This window comes from Apodemus sylvaticus, chromosome 20 (genome assembly GCF_947179515.1).
Source record: "Apodemus sylvaticus chromosome 20, mApoSyl1.1, whole genome shotgun sequence".
Classification (NCBI taxonomy): domain Eukaryota; kingdom Metazoa; phylum Chordata; class Mammalia; order Rodentia; family Muridae; genus Apodemus; species Apodemus sylvaticus.
This window is the reverse complement of record NC_067491.1, coordinates 55,419,059-55,432,714: the sequence shown is the minus strand read 5'-3', so window position 1 is coordinate 55,432,714 and position 13,656 is coordinate 55,419,059.

Sequence of the window (13,656 nt, the reverse complement as noted above, 5' to 3'; positions counted from 1 at the left end):
GGAAGACCTCAAAAAATATAAGACAATCGAACTAATCCCATGCCTCCTATCTGATCACTATGGTGTAAAAGTGGTTTTCAATAGCAAGAAAAACAACAGAAAACCCACATACGCATGGAGGCTGAATAATACTCTACTCAATGACACCTTGGACAAAGAAGAAATAAAGAAAGAAATCAGAGACTTTTTAGAATTTAATGAAAATGAAGGCACAACATACCAAAATCTTTGGGACACAATGAAAGCAGTGCTAAGAGGAAAACTCATAGCCCTGAGTGCCTCCAAAAAGAAAATGGAGAGAGCATACAATAGCAGCTTAACGACACACCTGAAAGTCCTGGAACAAAAAGAAGCCAATTCACCCAGGATGAGTAGAAGACAGGAAATCATCAAACTCAGGGCTGAATTCAATCAATTGGAATCAAAGATAAGCGTACAAAGAATCAATAAATCCAGGAGCTGGTTCTTTGAGAAAATCAACAAGATAGATAAACCCTTAGCCAGACTGACCAAAGGGCACAGAGAAAGTATCCAAATTAACAAACCTAGAAATGAAAAGGGGGATATAACAATAGAAACTGAGGAAATCCAAAAAATCATCAGATCCTACTACAAGAGCCTATACTGAACACAACTGGAGAATCTGGAGGAAATGGACAATTTCCTTGACAGATAACAAATACCAAAATTATATCAGGACCAAATAGATCATCTAAACAGTCCCATAACCCCTAAGGAAATAGAAGGAGTCACAGAAAGTCTTCCATCCAAAAAAAGCACAGGACCAGATGGTTTCAGTGCAGAATTCTATCAGACCTTCAAAGAAGACCTAACACCAATACTCTTCATACTATTCCACAAAATAGAAACAGAAGGAACACTACCCAATTCCTTCTACGAAGCCACAATTATGCTGATACCAAAACCACACAAAGATCCAACAAAGAAAGAGAACTTCAGACCAATTTCCCTTATGAACATCGATGCAAAAATACTCAATAAAATTCTTGCCAACCGAATTCAAGAACACATCAAAACGATCATCCACCATGATCAAGTAGGCTTTATCCCAGGGATCCAGGGTTGGTTCAATATATGGAAATCCATCAATGTTATCCACTACATAAACAAACTCAAAGAAAAAAACACATGGTCATTTAATTGGATGCTGAAAAAGCATTTGACAAAATTCAGCATCCTTTCATGCTTAAAGTCTTGGAACGAACAGGAATTCAAGGCCCATACCTAAACATAGTAAAAGCAATATACAGCAAACTAGTAGCCAGCATCAAACTAAATGGAGAGAAACTTGAAGCAATCCCACTAAAATCAGGGACTAGACAGGGCTGCCCCCTTTCTCCTTATCTTTTCAATATTGTACTTGAGGTACTAGCTCAGGCAATTCGACAACATAAGGAGGTCAAAGGGATACAAATTGGAAAGGAAAAAGCCAAACTATCATTATTTGCAGATGACATGATAGTCTACCTAAGTGACCCAAAAAACTCCACAAGAGAACTCCTACAGCTGATAAACAACTTCAGCAAAGTGGCAGGTTATAAAATCAACTCAAGCAAATCAGTGGCCTTCCTATACTCAAAGGATAAGCAGGCTGAGAAAGAAATTAGGGAAATGACTCCCTTCACAATAGCTACAAACAGTATAAAGTGTCTTGGGTTGACTCTTACCAAACACGTGAAAGATCTGTCTGACAAGAACTTCAAGACTCTGAAGAAGTAAATGGAAGAAGACCTCAAAAAATGGGAAAACCTCCCATGCTCATGGATTGTGAGGTTCAATATAGTTAAAATGGCCATTTGCCACAAGCAATATACAGATTCAATGCAATACCCATCAAAATCCCAACTCAATTCTTCACAGAGTTACAAAGAGCAATTCTCAAATTCGTCTGGAATAACAAAATACCCAGAATAGCTAAAACTATTCTCAGCCACAAAAGAAAATTTGGCGCAATCAGTATCCCTGACCTCAAGCAATACTACAGAGCAATAGTGTTAAAAACTGCATGGTATTGGTACAGTGATAGGCAGGCAGAATAATGGAACAGGAATGAAGATCCAGAAATGAACCCACACACCTATGGCCACTTGATCCTCGACAAAGGGGCTGAAAACATCCAATGGAAAAAAGATAGCCTTTTCAACAAATGGTGCTGGTTCAACTGGAGGTCAGCATGCAGAAGAATGTGAATTGATCCATCCTTGTCTCCTTGTACTAAGCTCAAATCCAAATGGATCAAGGACCTCCACATAAAGCCAGACACTCTGAAGCTAATAGAAAAGAAACTGGGGAAGACCCTTGAGGACATCGGTACAGGGAGAAAGTTTCTGAACAGAAGACCAATAGCATATGCTCTAAGAGCAAGAATTGACAAATGGGACCTCATAAAATTACAAAGTTTCTGTAAGGCAAAGGACACCATCAAGAGGACAAATCGGCAACCAACAAATTGGGAAAAGATCTTCACCAATCCTACATCAGATAGAGGGCTAATATCCAATATATATAAAGAACTCAAGAAGTTAGACTCCAGAAAACCAAACAACCCTATTAAAAATGGGGCACAGAGTTAAACAAAGAATTCTCACCTGAAGAACTTCGGATGGCGGAGAAGCATCTTAAAAAATGCTCAACTTCATTGGTCATTAGGGAAATGCAAATCAAAACAACCCTGAGATTTCACCTTACACCAGTCAGAATGGCTAAGATTAAAAATTCAGGAGACAGCAGGTGTTGGAGAGGGTTTGGAGAAAGAGGAACACTCCTCCACTGCTGGTGGGGTTGCAAACTGGTACAACCACTCTGGAAATCAGTCTGGTGGTTCCTCCGAAAACTGGGCACCTCACGTCCAGAAGATCCTGCTATACCACTCCTGGGCATATACCCAGAGGATTCTCCACCATGTAATAAGGATACATGCTCTACTATGTTCATAACAGCCATATTTATAATTGCCAGAAGCTGGAAAGAACCCAGGTATCCCTCAACAGAAGAGTGGATGCAAAAAATGTGGTATATCTACACAATGGAGTAGTATTCAGCCATTAGAAACAATGAATTCATGAAATTCTTAGGCAAATGGATGGAGCTAGAGAACATCATACTAAATGAGGTAACCCAGACTCAAAAGGTGAATCATGGTATGCACTCACTAATAAGCGAATATTACTCTAGAAAACTGGAATACCAAAAACATAATCCACACATCAAATGAGGTACAAGAAGAAAGGAGGAGTGGCCCCTTGTTCTGGAAAGTCTCAGTGAAGCAGCATTCAGCAAAACCAGAACGGGGAATTGGGAAGGGGTGAGTGGGAGGACAGGGGGAGAGAAGGGGTCTTATGGGACTTTCGGGGACTGGAGGACTAGAAAAGGGGAAATCATTTGAAATGTAAATAAAAAACATATCGAATAAAAATGTTGAAAAAAAAGAATATATCAAATAAAAAAAAGAAGGCTGAACACGGATAAAAAAATCTCCCACTATTATTGAGTGAGATTCAGTGTGTGCTTTGAGCTTTAGTAAAGTTTTTTATGAATATGGTTATCCTTGTGCTTTGAGCACAGACCTTCAGAATTGTGACTTCATCCCAGTATATTTTCCCTTTGATGAGTATGAAGTGTCCTTCCCATCTCTTTTGATAACTTTTGGTTGAAAGTCTATTTTATTGGATACTAGAAAGGCCAACCCAGCTTGTTTCTTGGGACCATTTGCTTGGAAAACTTTTTCCAATCTTTTACTCTGAGGTAGGTGTTATCTTTGTTGTTGTGGTGTGCTTCTGATATGCAGCAAAATGATGGATCCTACATACGTATTCAGTCTGTTGGGCTATCTTTTTATTGGGGGACTTGAGTCCATTGTTGGTTCCTGATTTTTTGTTGTTAGAAGTGGTATTGCATGTGTGTGTATGTGTGTGTGCATGTACATGTGTGTGTGTGTATGTTTATGTGCGCGTGTGCGTACGTGTGAGTGTATATGTGTTTCTCTTCTTTTGGGTTTGTTGTGACATGATTAATTTCTTCTGTTTTCTTGGGTATAGATACCCTCTTTGTGTTGGAATTTCCCTTCTAAAATATTCTGTAGTGCTAAATTGGCAGATAAATATTCCTTAAATTTGGTTTTGTTATGCGATATCTTAGTTTCTCCATCAATGATGATTGATAGTTTTGCTTGGTTTAGTAGCCTCAGCTGACATTTGTATTCTCTTAGGGTCTGCATGACATATGTCCAGGGGCTTTTAGTGTCTCTGTTGAGAAGTCTGGTATAATTCTGATAGGTATGCCTTTATATGCTACTTGGCCTTTCCCTCTTACACCTTTAACATTCTTTCTTTGTTCTGTGCATTTAGTGTTTTTATTATTATGTAGCAGGATGACTTTCTTTTCTGGTTCAATCTGTTTGGTATTCTGTACAGTTCTTCTACATTTATGGCTCTCTTCTTTAGCTTGGGGAAGTTTTCTTGCATGATTTTGTTGAAGATGTTTCTTGTCCTTAGAGCTGGGAATCTTTGCTCTCTTCTATTCCTATTACTTTTAGGATTGGTCTATTTATTGTTTACTTGATTTCCTGGATGCTTTGTGTTAGAATCTTTTCCTGCTTTGTATTTTCTTTGACTCTTGTATCAATATCTCCTATGGTATCTTCTATGACTGAGATTCTCTCTTCTATTTCTTGTATTCTTTTCATGATGCTTGCATCTGTATCTTCTGATCTCTTTCCTAAGTTTTCCATCTCCGTGGTTGACTTTGTTTGTGATTTCTTTTTTGTTTCTGTTTCTAATTTTGGATCCTAGATGCTTTCACCTGTTAGTTTGTGTTTTCTTGTATTTCTTTAAGGGATTTATGTGTCTCCTCTTTAAGTGCTTCTCCCTCTTTACCTGTGTTCTCCTGTTTTTCTTTAGGTGAGTTATTTATGTCATCCTTAAAGTCCTCTATCATTTTCATGTGATGGGATTTTTAGGTTGGAGTTTTGATTTTCAGGTGTGTCAGAATATCCAGGATTTTCTGTGGTGTGAGAGATGGGTTCTCATTGTCTCAAGTGGTATCAGTTTCTGTTGGTTATGTTCTTGGACTTGCCTTTTGCCATCTGGTTAACTCAGGTATAAACTGGCCTTGCTTTCTTTGACTGGATCCTGTCCCTCCTGTGTGCCTGGTTGTGACAGAGGCCCTGGAAATCAAGCTGTCTCTGTGCATGGGAGGGAGTCTGGAGTGCAGGATTTTCACACCACGAAATTTCAAGAAGCTCTTTCTTTCCTCTAACTCTATCCATTACAATTGCTCTCTATCAGTCATTGTAAAGGTGCATAGTATCCTAGATACTCCTCCTTCAAACCAGTAACTTTAGTACTGTTTCAGTTGCAGTTAAAGAGATTTAAGAAACAATGTTTGGGCCACAAGAACCCAGGGGTGAATTGTGTCTTTAGTATTTCAAGCTTTGGAGCTAATATCCATTTATCATTGAGTGCCTACCATATGTGTTATTTTGTGATTGGGTTATGTAACTCAGGATGATATTTTGCAAGTCTACCCATTTGTCTAATAATTTAATGAATTCATTGTTTTAATAGCTGAGTAGTATTCCATTGTGTAACTATTCCACATTTTCTGTATCTATTCCTCTGTTGAGGGACATCTGGGATCTTTCCAGCTTCTGACTATTATAAATAGGACGGCTATGAACATAGTGGTGCATGTGTCCTTATTACATGCTGGAGAATCTTCTGGGTATATGCCCAGGAGTGGTATAGGAGGGTCCTCCAGTAGTATTATACCCAATTTTCTGAGGAACTGACAAACTGATTTCCAGAGCAGTTGAGCCAGCTTGCAATCCCACCAGTAGTGAAGGAGTATTCCTCTTTCTCCACATCCTTACCAGCAGGTGCTGTCTCCTGAGGCTTGGATCTTAGCAATTTTGACTGAAGTGAGGTGAAATCTCAGGATTTTGGAGTTACCCATGGCTCCAGATGCATAGGCAGCAGAGGATGGCCTTATTGGACATCAAAGCGAGAAGAGGTACTTTGTCCTGGGAAGGCTGATGCTGCAGTGTGGGGAAATACCAGGAAAGGGAAGTTGGAGAGGGTTTATTAGGAAACAGGGGGAGGTGAGATAAGTCATGGGATTTTCAGGGAGGGCAACCAGGAAAGTGGACATTTGAAATGTAAAGAAAGAATATATCTAATAAAAATGAATTATTTTTTCTTATTCAGAAAAACAAGTGTTTTATTCTCATTATTTTTGAAATTGAGAATAATGTGTGGTATAATATTGGGAAAAAAAAGAACCCAGGAGTGCCCTGCGATGGGAGCCTTCCAGTTTCTATCTGTGACTGAAGACAATCTTCTGCCACAGCATTCCATATGCAGGTGGTACAGAAAAAAGACCTCCTGCCACAGTGCTCCATACCCAGGTGGTCACAAGGAGTTTGGGAAGGCCGATGAGTCCAAGTAGGAACACTCCTGCTGCTTAAAGGAACATACCCAGAACACTCAGTGCACAGGAAGAGAGGGGTTACCTGGGACAGGAGGCTTCTGATTGCCTTCTGTGCCCAGAGCTGATCCTGGGTCACAGAGATATATACACAAATACTACAAGGAAAGAGCTGGTCTCCCAGGAGTGCCTACACACCTGCCAAAACAGAGCTGACCCTATACCACTGCGCATCATACCTAAATTCCTTGTAGAGAGAACTTGTTTCCCAGGAGTACTGACACACAGGCTTGCAAGACAAACAAGCCACAGTCAAAGACAGCAAGACCAGCTAACAAGAGAGATAACTAGATGGTGAAAGGCAAGTGCAGGAACACAAGCAACAGAAACCAAGGCTACTTGGCACCATCAGAGCACAGTTCTCCCACCACAGCAAGCCCTGGCTTCCCCAACATACCAGAAAAGGAAGACTTCGATATAATATCACATCTCATGATGATGATAGAGGACTTTAAGAAGGACATAAATAACTCTTTTAAAGAAATACAAGATAACACAGGCAAACAGGTAGAAGACCTTAAAGAGGAAACACAAAAATTATTTCTTTCAGTCTTTCTTTCCTTCCTTCTTTCTTTCCTTCCTTCTTTCTTTCTTTCTTTCTTTCTTTTTTTCTTTCTTTCTTTCTTTCTTTCTTTCTTTTTTCTTTCTTTCTGACTTTATTGAACAAGGAAGTAAAAACATTTTATGATAAAATTTAAGATTTACATGGAAAATATTTCTGAAAAAATGAAATGTATAGAAAAACACGTTAAAATTGACAATTTTCATGGAAAATAAGAGTAAAATGATAGACAAAATATACATTAGTAAATTAATTGAAAAAGGAAATAGAAACATTTTGTGATAGAATTGAAGACTTAAGTGGAAAGTATTTCTGATAAAATTGTAGAAAAATATAGGATAACATGTTAAAATTGAAGATTATCATGGAAAATTACAGAGATAAAATGGTAGGCATAAAAATATTTCTAAGTTGATTAAAAGTGGAATTATAAACATTTTCTGATAAGATTAAAGATCTACATGGAAAAATTTCTACGTGTATAAAATTCAAAAAATATACAGAAAAACATGTTAAAATTGACTATTTCTTGGAAAATTATACAGATAAAATTGTAGCCATAAATGATTTCTAAGTTCATTGAAAGTCTAAGTTCATTGAAATGTCTGTTCTGCTTACTTGACCTTCCCACTTACTATATGACTCAAATAATTAAGTATCAAGGCAGAAAACAAATTAAGTATAAGTTAAACTAATGTGTTCTGAAACAACATGGAACTTTGTCTCTTACTCTATGGGGAAAATACATTCAAGGTGAATATATGACCTGTAGGTTTGAAATAAACCTAATATATTGAATGATTCTTCTTCCAAGCACATGTGAAGTCTGTGACATCCCTGATGTCTGTCAACAGCTTTGAAGAACCTTTAAGAACTGCTGCATGAAACACTGCAGTTAGAAAGTGTCTTCACCACAAGGACCCAGTGGTAAGACAGTCTCAAAAATGCAAACAAAGTCTGTCTGCTTTTCCTTTTACAAGTGATTAGCAATACAGAATACATAAAGATGGGACATAATGAGAGCACACTGCTCCCCCATGTCTTCCAGTATCTAAGACCGAGCAGAGGTGAAAACAGTTCCTCACACAGACAAACATAACACACACCTATGTGCCTCTTTTATGGCTGTGATAGACTGGGTGTTGGAGTAGAGCATATTTATACCCCCTGGTTCCCTTAGGCAAAGTTTGAACTGTGCTGTATTCACCCATTCAGTAAGTTTGCAAAAGTACTGAGAAGATATGAAAAATAAGAAACAGAATTCAAGGTTTTTTTTTTTAAGATTAAAACTTGTACTGATAGAGAAAGCACAACTTACATCCACATGGGATTCCATATCAACAAAGTAAGGACAGAAAACATGCAGAAAATAAATGCAACTAATTAGCTCAGCTTTTATGGCAACAGAATCCTCTTCAAGAGGAAATAGAATCTACCTACTGTGGCCATTATGGAAATTATTATAAGATTCCATCAAAAAATTACAATTCAAACTATGTGGTCCCTCTTTATTACTCTAGGGCATGTAACCAACCTGTGTAACTCACCATCCTACAGTTTCATGCACATTTATGACCCTTTAATCCAGGATAGTCAAGATATTAAAATCAGACAAGTGGCATCATTAGATGGATGAACGACTAATAGGAGATATATATTCTGCCAAAGCAACTGTGAGATTCACTCATTTAATGTACTTTTTAAATATGTTTTCTCTGACATCCATAACGATTCATGAAAGAAGCCAATTCACATTAATTCAGAGACTCTGTATTAGGCAATGATTTTCTACATGCTAACCAAACATAGGTTCTTTTTAAAGGCAAAGTTTTTTTTTTTAAAGAAGTGACTGAATATGGAAACTAGATATGAAACCTAGATATTACAAAGCAATAGAAGCACAAGAAGAAAGGAGGAGTGGCCGCTGGTTCTGGAAAGACTCAGTGAAACAGTATTCGGCAAAACCAGAATGGGGAAGTGGGAATGGGTGGGTGGGAGGACAGGGGAAGAGAAGGCGGCTTACAGGACTTTCGGGGAGTGGGGGGGCTAGAAAAGGGGAAATCATTTGAAATGTAAATAAATTATATCGAATAAAAAAATTAAAAAAAAAACAATAGAAGCAAGTCTGGAGGAAATCCCTGTTCTGAATAAAGAATTACTTCATTAGAAGACACTAAACATAGGAATTGAATGATGCAGTGACCAAGGTTCCTGAACTCAGTTTTATTGTGAATGTCTGTATCAGTGTGGATATTGGAGTGTGCGGCTGGTGAGTCACAATAAATCATAAATTTTCTGGAAATTTCATGGTGATCTTCTCACCTCTCTTCTTATTGTGGAAAATCTAACGAAATCTACTAGAAAATTTGAAAATGGTATTCATGCAAATGGATGTGGACACAGGCTGGGGACCAAAGCTGCTCAAGAGAATATTGTCCTTGGGGCATTCATGTCATGGACATGGAAGAAATTATGGCAACCAGGGCTGGAATGCATGGCCTTCATAACATGTTTTCTTACTAGTCTTGAAAAATACTGCAGACCTCATATCCAGATCCCGAGGTCAGAATATTTCAGATGTATCTAGGGAGTATGACACAACCTTTGCATGAGGGAAATAAGGAGTATAATTGTGCCCTCCTCCACCCAGTCATTCATTGTCATAAAAGAGGCACATAGGTGTGTGTGTTATGTCTGTCTGCATGAGGAACTGTTTTTACATCTGCTCAGTCATAGATACTGGAAGACATGAGGGAACAGTGTGCTCTCATTGTGTCCTTATTGCTTCTTAAGCTTTCTCTCATCTTGTGTAGTTTGACAGACATCAGCTGCTTTTGGAGAATAAAGTACAATAAAGATGATGATGGAGATATGAGGACTGACTGTTATTTTTTTCTTTTCCTGTCTCCGGAATTTATAGAGGAAGATTTTTATAAGTCTCTCCTTGATTTTAGGTAAATAATTAGCTTCTCCATTTCATTCATAAATATCATGAATAAGGAAACTGTCATGTTCTTCCTTCTCTAACTATAAACTACCAAAAATTTTCTCTTTTTAAAATCTTTATTTTAATATTTTCAAATGCATTTCATTGTGTGTATTTGTTATGTTAGACTCCAGTTCACTAAGATGTAAGGTAAGAGAGCCTGCCTCCTCATGAATCTCCTTATGTTGAGTGTTGTCATTGCACAGTGATAATCTGATATGAAAACAGAATCCACATTCTGGCATGAGATTAGTATAAAGAGGCTGCATCACAGTATCTTCATCTTTCTGGCAAGGATTCCCTAATTTAACTTTTTGAGTCACTTAGATGCACTATCATATCATCTGCAAATAAAGATACGTTGACTTCTTTCTTTCCATTATGTATCTCCTCGATTTATTAATTGTCTTATTTCTCTAGCTAAAACTTCAAGTACTATATTGTGTAAATGATGAAGGTTGAGAAGCGCTGTCTTGTTTCTGATTTTACTGGAATTGCTTTGTGATTCTCTCCACTTAACATGATGTTGGCTATAGGCTTAGTCTAATTTGGCTTTATTATTTTTAAGTATGTCCCTTATTTCCACAATTGTTCTAAAACATTTAGGAGAAAAGGTGTTAAATTTTGTAAACTAATTTTGAGCATGAGCTGATTATGGTTTTTTTTTTTTTTTTTTTTTTTTTTTTTTTTTTTTTTTTTTTTTTTTTTTAGTTTGTTTATATGGTGGATTGCATTGATCTTGGTCTTCAGGATAAAATTTCCGATTTTGCCAGGAACAGTCAGACTGATTTTCAGACTGTAGCCTGCAGTCCCATCAGCAATGGAGGAGTGTTCCTGTTTCTCCACATCCTTTTCAGCATTTGCTGTCACCTGAATTTTTTAACTTAGACATTCTGACTGGTGTGGGGTGGAATCTCAGGGTTGTTTGCATTTGCATTTCCCTGATGACTAAAGAAGTTGAACTTTAGATGCTTCTCTGCCATTTGGTATTCTTCAGCTGTGAATTCTCTGTTTAGTGCTGTATCCCATTTTTTTAAATAGGGTTACTGGATTCTCTGGAATCTAACTTCTTGAGTTCTTTGTTTATTTTGGATCATAGCCCTCTATGATTATAAAATGATTATAATAGTATGTTGTACTCTCTTTTAGACAGGACAAAATATCACAGGCCTTAAAAAAAGGTGTGTGTGTGGTACTGATGTATTGAACTAATGCATACTTTTTGTGACATCAGGTTGATGAACCAGGGATATGCTGTTTGGAAAAGATGCTCTATGTTTTTGTTAACAGAAAAGAAGAAAAAGGCTTTGGAATTTTTCCAAAGTAATAAAGATCAGATTTGATAGATGGAGATACCCTGAAATCTCAGTTGTAGACAGGAGAAATTTTAAAAGACCAAATGCACTAGTAATGTATGGTGCTAAAACCTGTTTTGAAACAACCCTGAAATATATATGCCAGAACTTCAGCTTACATGGCAAATAAATCCTATTGGCTACAAAATTCTCATAACTAATTACATATCATCTTTTCATATGGATGGAGATTTATATTGCAGTTTTAATATATGAGCAAACTAATCTCTGAAGACAGCTGTGGTTTAAGTAACAGGTTTTTTTCAGTGTTTCTCTAGAATGAGAATTGAAAGACCAATATATAGCAAACTGGATGTGTTATGTTGTGTTCTAGTCCATGGATGGAATTCAGAGATCAAACAAGCACTTTATGAATTTTTACTAAGTCAAAATATCTCATATTGGATTATTCTATTTTGAAAATTCTGAAAATAATTTCAGCTTTAAAGATTTCTTCTTCTATGTCTTTATATTAGGATAGATAAAATTTAAGCAGAAATATATGGGGGACATATTATAAATATTACTTCAATTGATTTGAATATTTCATATCTACAACATTCTCCATAAAGCTACTGTGCTTTCTTTTAGAATATCAACATGAAAATATGAGTTTATTCTTTTTTTTTAAATTTTTTTTTATTCGATATAATTTATTTACATTTCAAATGATTTCCCCTTTTCTAGCCCCCCCCGAAAGTCCCATAAGCCCCTTTCTCTTCCTCTGTCCTCCCTCCCACCCCTTCCCTGTTCCCCATTCTGGTTTTGCCGAATACTGTTTCACTGAGTCTTTCCAGAACCAGCAGCTGAAGGGCCATCAGCGGTGGAACCAAGGCGACACAGGGTCCTGTTAGGCCCTGCGCCCACGACCACTGACCTTCGCTGACCAGCCCGGCGGCAAGCAGCTGCGGTTCTGCGGAGCCTTTCGCTGCATGGAAGCCACTTCAGAACTCGGCTTCCCGCCAGTCAGGAGAGACTCACCTCCATCTTGATTTCTGACTCCAGAGATCGGACAGACTGAGGTACACAAACATAATCCGAGGCCCAACACCACAGGGGTCTGAGCCCAACGGGCGTTGGCCTGCACCCAGGCCCTGGGCTGCTCGGGTGGCCATCGGGGTGCCAACCCAGCCAGGAGGTTTTTTTGCCCTGGCCGGTGCACGCGCCACCATTTTGCCTACAGGACCCAGAGTGCTCGGGAGGGCAGAGACGGCTAACAAGCATAGCCTGAGACTAACAAAACGGGGGTCTAGGCCCCAAAAGGCACAGGACTGACCCCAAGAACTGGGCGGCTTGGTGGGCCATCTGTGTGTCAACCCGCCCAGGAGGTTGTTACAACAACAGACTCTCCCGGTGCTTTCGGGGAGCACGGACGCGCACGCCGGCCATCCGGGTCACCTGGCGGACCCAATTAACAGTCATAGCCCTAGGGGAACTTTGCTCAGACCTTGGCCTCCCAGGCTTTTGCCTGGACTCAGGGCCTGGGCGACAAGGCTAACCTTGTGTGTGCCAGCCCGGTTGGGGAATCGGCTCCCCAGTGGAGTGAGCAGAACACAGGGGAGATCACAGCAGCATACACTTTCGGCCCTCCCTGGGGGTGCACACGGGCTCCATCTGGTCCACAGACACAATCTGGGGCAAGGCCTCAGGCAGAAGCCCTCAGCTCAACTCTCTCCGCTTCAGATCACCCTGGGCGGCCGCACCACATCTCCAGGTCCCTCAAGAGGCTAGCGGGAGCTTCCGGGTGGCCAGCTGGGAGAAGTCGGTGTGCTCCGGTAAATCCTGCGGGCCCCAGCGGGAGCCTTCAGGTGCCTGCTTCGGGATCTGAACAGCCTGGAGAGCAGCACCCTGTCTACAGGCAGTGCAGGAGGTAAGCTGTGCACCAGAGGCCAACGGGGAAGGGGCAGCTTGCACTGGTGAGTCCAGCACTGACAAGACCGAGTAACACCAGTGAGAGCTAGATGGCAAAAGGCAAACGCAGGAACGTTACTAACAGAAATCAAGGCAATATGGCAACATCTGAACCCAATTCTCCTCTACCAGCATGTCCTGGATACCCCATCACACCAGTAAAACAAGATTTGGATTTAAAATCACTGGTCATGATGCTGGTACAGGAACACATGAAGGACATACTTAAAGAAATTCAGGAGAAAATGGATCAAAAGTTAGAAGCCCTTGCAAGGGAAACACAAAAATCATTGAAAGAAATCCAGGAGAATACAAAAGCCAACAAGGAGGAAATGCAA